The 5,206-nt window shown below is 43.6% G+C and overlaps 1 long non-coding RNA gene across 1 annotated transcript; it reads right to left on the reverse strand.

Moving 5' to 3' along the window:
- Positions 1-209: 209 nt before the first annotated feature.
- Positions 210-4,561, reverse strand: LOC134565071 (uncharacterized). The gene is made up of 2 exons (XR_010083762.1): positions 4,442-4,561; positions 210-898 (listed from the first exon to the last, which is right to left on the reverse strand). It is a non-coding gene; the product is annotated as an uncharacterized LOC134565071 (long non-coding RNA).
- Between the last annotated feature and the right edge of the window lie 645 nt (positions 4,562-5,206).

Below are 5,206 nucleotides of genomic sequence, written 5' to 3' on the forward strand. Positions count from 1 at the left end.
ATCATGTAATGCCTTTGCTTGTGCCAGCATATCTGTCTGTGGTGCTGTCCAAGCAGGGCTAGCTAGCCTATCTGCTCAAGCATTGCCCTCTGTGATGAAATTTGGTAAATTTGTGTGACTTCTGATGTGTAATATTGTCACGATCCAAGCAGGAATCGTGATAGGTTCGTGTGATCTCAGAGTGCAAAAAGTACTCGAGGGGACAATAGTTTAATCATACAACAAATGCACCTTTATTGAGTGCCAACAACACTTGCGATAGAGGGAATAAGAAAGGAAAAATAGGATACAGAACGAGAAAGGGGGGGCAGGGGGACATAGCTACCAACGGCAGAGGCGTCCTCGTGGCGTGGCGTCTGGCCAATGGATCTGTCTTCTGTCCGTGGGGAGATCTCAAAGTGTGAGTCACAGGGGGGAAGCTTTTATAGTCATTTCAGAAGCGGGGGGCACCTGGCCAACACAGGTAAAGCGGGGGGGGGGGCACCTGGCCAAGGTGGGCAGAAGCGGGAGGGAGCACCCGAAAGTCATTGTGAGGAGCCCCGTTGCTCTGGGAACCAGGTGCAACCGTTTAGATCGAGCAGGTCTGGGACAAGCAGGTCTGGGCCTGGTTGCAGGTAAGCACAGGCTGTCCAGCCGTCCATTGTCTTCGTACAAGTTCCCATGGGAGCCAGCTCCGGTCCAGTAGTCACACCTGCAGTTCAGTGCTTGGTACACACACACACCGTGGGTTAGGCCCGAGCCCCTTGCACACAGTCCCTTCCTTGACAGAGGACCTTGACAAAGGTTGTGAGGCAAAACCAGGGACCCTCGGGTCCCGACTCTCACACCACCCCGTGACTCACGATCGTCGTCAAGATAACTCCGTTGATTCAGCAGCGCGGTTGTGAAGTCTTCAGGACTCATCAAGCCGTCAGTAGCATATCCCGGAAAATAGGGAAAAAGAGTAGAGGGATAAAGAAAAGTAGGAAAGAGGAAAACAAAAGGAAGAGACAAAGGAAACGAAACAAATTGTTATTAATAATTTTTTCTCATTAAGTTTACTTTCAATTAATCATTAGAAAATCAAACAATTCTAGTTAAATAATTTCAATCAATAATAATTACAATAAAACAATTTTCTTTCAAACAATCAAAACAAATCACAAAAATAAATCAAAATACAACAATCAATTTAAAATATGCATCAAAAGATCCTTACTTTGCTGTTAGTATAATTCACTCTGTGTCAATAACTTTGGGAACATCCATGTCAAGTAAGCACAAATAAACTTTTGTTGTTCCCAAACAATACAAAATTCTAAATTAACAGTTTGCAATTTCTCATCAGTTTGATGGGCCCATTCCCTATACTGGAAAGGATAGAGAATAGTTCCATCATGATTTAAACTTAACACAATAATAGGAAATATCAAATATACTAAAACATTACATATGATCAATATAAAAACTGTGACTATGTTTATAATAGAGTTTTAAATAAAATTTACTAAATTCCAAATTTCAGTAAAAAGACTGCCTTCTTTATAATTGAGGCAGCGACTAACTGCATCCACAACTAAAACTGGAGGCAGCTAATAGCTAAAAGTTTTGTAATCAATTATCAATTTATAATCATTCACATTTACCAGTTCTCAGTTTGATAATATGTTTGATAATAGCCACTGAGTCGTTCCCGAGGCTAATAAGGACGACTGTAAAAAGTATTGTCAAATTCTTAATTGTAACAACCAATTTATTAATTAATATTTTTACATCAATATTATTTAAAAATTTTAATTTTGTTCCTATAACACAAATAATGTTTAAAATATCACCAGTTTTATCATGGTTTTATATGGTCTTTATATCCCTCAGAGTTCTCCTGTAAAAAATAAACACAACAGAATCTGCCTCCAAAGGCAGAAAAGTTAGTATGAAGGAATTATCCAGGGTGTGTTTATGCTTGGAACTGCTGGGCAAAAAGCAGTGATTTTGGAACACTTGTTAGCCTCCCATCCACAAGGGGTATGAGAAGCCCATTTGGTCTTTTCACATTTTGCCCAATCTGGGACAATTTCTGCAGTGAGGTGAGACTGCTTGGGGCAAAAGGGAGGGGCTGTTTCAGTGACTGAGGCAGGTACTTCTGGGCTGCCATCCAAGTTCATTGTTAGATTTTTTACAGCTCCGACTGAGGCTCTTTCGGCCACCCCATCAGGTGGGGGGGTTGAATATGGAATAAGAGCTTTAAAAGGAGCTCTCAGGGCAATGGGTTGTTGTACTGACAATCCTGAAAAAGAAAAACCCCATTCCATCTGGAAAGGATCTGTAGGATAAGTAGGACCAAGTGCCTGGTGGGCAGTTGCCTCAAAAATTAACAATTTAAAAATCTCCTGATGGGAATCACCCCATTCCCAAATTTTACCCTTTCTCAACAAGCTGTAAAGGGTTTTGGCAATTATAACAAAATCAGGGATGTGTTTTCTGCAAAACACTAGTAATTCTGAAACTTGTTGCAATTCCTTCGTAGATTTTGGCATTTTAATTTGATCGAAGGAGGTTATCACATGCTTGTCATGCTTATTTAGATCAAAGCTTTCTAAATTGGAAATTGTTTTCTGTTGGGCATCCTCCATTTCTTGTATTTCATCTCTACCCACAGAAATATCATTGGTGCATTGGTAAACAGCTACATTGTCAGTTATGGGTATTTTTTCTAATTCTTGGGCTAAAGCAGGGTGGGCAAGGGTGGGTGAATGTCGGTTCCCTTGAGAAGGAAGGCTTTGCTGAGAGGGGGAGAGTGCAGTGGGTTGAATTGTTAGATTGTTTCTGGGCTCACTGCCCAGATTCTCAAAAGAAAGGTGTGTGCTGGGCTGTGATTTTTTAGTGAGGGGTTGCCCCAGCAAATTTAGGTTTTCTTTGGGGACCCCGTTTTTAATATCTAATAACAACAAGTGTTGACGGCTAGTGATCTGATTTATTTTCTCTGATTTTTCACTACTAGGAGTTTTAACATAGTTGGTCAATTCTACTGCAATTTCACTTAATACATAGACATTACGATCACCGGCAAGTGAATTAGATTGAGGGGCTGGGGGCTGGGAGGGGGTAGGATAAGAACTGAAACCACGATCTGTAGATCCGGTTGGTTCACTCGGGTTTCCAAGGGATCTGTCTAACTTTTCTACAGAACTTAAAACAATTGCTATAGGTTTAAGTAATTCCAAAGGCTTTTGAATTAAAGGAATCATAATTTCAGGCTTTACAGGCAATTGCATTGGAGAGTCATCATGTATCATTTGCAAACAGGCAGCTTTGTAAATATTTTCCAGAGGCTGTTTGGAAGTACCAACTAAAGCTTCTGCTTTTACTAAAGGTGTTATGCTAGGGCAACAGTGTTTCCCACAATTTTTTACTAACACCAGTTCTTTCTGGGGGTAAATCTGTTTAATGGGAGGAGTTTCTTTTTCCTCTGTCTCGTTTGGCAAGTCGGCATGCTTTAAATTCTTGGCACGCTCTTCTATTAGGGCAGCTTGCAATAAATGGTTTTCATTTTGCAAAATTTTAACTTAACTTTGAAGGGAGCCAATTATTGTGTTTTCTTCACTTCTTCGCTTAAAGGGAGTTTCTATAGCTGCGGTAAGGCAGGCTCCCAGAACTGAGCAGAGTATGGTTTTATTTTTGCCCAGTTTAAATTTTGTTTCATGTTGTAAAGAGGATATTCTATCAGTTACCCTCTCCAAGTTAAACCAGTTATCTTTCGCCCACTCTTCTCCCCCAGGAGAGGGTCGGGCATTGTGTTTTGCCAACAAGGCATAAAATGCAGCTTTATCTTTTACAGTAAGGTCCTCAGCCATGTCTGTGTAGGGATCAAAACCACGTCAGGGAGGCACTGCTTAGTTACACACACACACAGCAGGGCTGTGTCTTCCCTTTTCTTCCCTGAGTGGGTGGGGAGACCTATCTACCTGGGAGGTTCACCTTCAATTACAACACAGGATGTCTCCCCCTAACACCAGGTAGTCAGTCCCGACTTTTGCACTCAAAGTTCTTTTGTGAAATTCTGACAACAGAGCCCTCAATCGAGTTTGGGGTGCTGTTACACCTTAGGTGTGTGCAGTGTGCGAGGAATCAGAGAGGCCCCCCTTGCTTTCTAACCACGTTCACCGGGGTGACAGGCTAGGTGCGGCTGGAGCCAAACTTCCTCCCCCTGGTACAGACTACACACAACCTTGCAACCCCTCTGTCAGAATCCTGTCCGTGACGCCAATTTAATGTCACGATCCAAGCAGGAATCGTGATAGGTTCGTGTGATCTCAGAGTGCAAAAAGTACTCGAGGGGACAATAGTTTAATCATACAACAAATGCACCTTTATTGAGTGCCAACAACACTTGCGATAGAGGGAATAAGAAAGGAAAAATAGGATACAGAACGAGAAAGGGGGGGCAGGGGGACATAGCTACCAACGGCAGAGGCGTCCTCGTGGCGTGGCGTCTGGCCAATGGATCTGTCTTCTGTCCGTGGGGAGATCTCAAAGTGTGAGTCACAGGGGGGAAGCTTTTATAGTCATTTCAGAAGCGGGGGGCACCTGGCCAACACAGGTAAAAGTGGGGGGGGGCACCTGGCCAAGGCGGGCAGAAGCGGGAGGGAGCACCCGAAAGTCATTGTGAGGAGCCCCGTTGCTCTGGGAACCAGGTGCAACCGTTTAGATCGAGCAGGTCTGGGACAAGCAGGTCTGGGCCTGGTTGCAGGTAAGCACAGGCTGTCCAGCCGTCCATTGTCTTCGTACAAGTTCCCATGGGAGCCAGCTCCGGTCCAGTAGTCACACCTGCAGTTCAGTGCTTGGTACACACACACACCGTGGGTTAGGCCCGAGCCCCTTGCACACAGTCCCTTCCTTGACAGAGGACCTTGACAAAGGTCGTGAGGCAAAACCAGGGACCCTCGGGTCCCGACTCTCACAAATATGTAATAAGGGCAAGTTCTGGCTTGGATGGTAAGGAGCAGAGTTTTTAATAAATTAAATAATTGTGCATTGTCAATTTCCTTTAGTAGTGCTCGATCTAATCTCTTGTGATATCAGCAACATAGGCAGAGTCAGTTACAACATTTAGAGGAGTGTGGGGAAAACGCTGGAAAACTATAGCTACAGCACAGCTCCACCAACTGTGGTGATCCAATAGTGTGGGCCAGTGATATCCCAGCAAGATCCAAATGAGCAGAACCAG

This window comes from Prinia subflava (genome assembly GCF_021018805.1).
Source record: "Prinia subflava isolate CZ2003 ecotype Zambia chromosome W unlocalized genomic scaffold, Cam_Psub_1.2 scaffold_33_NEW, whole genome shotgun sequence".
NCBI lineage: Eukaryota > Metazoa > Chordata > Aves > Passeriformes > Cisticolidae > Prinia > Prinia subflava.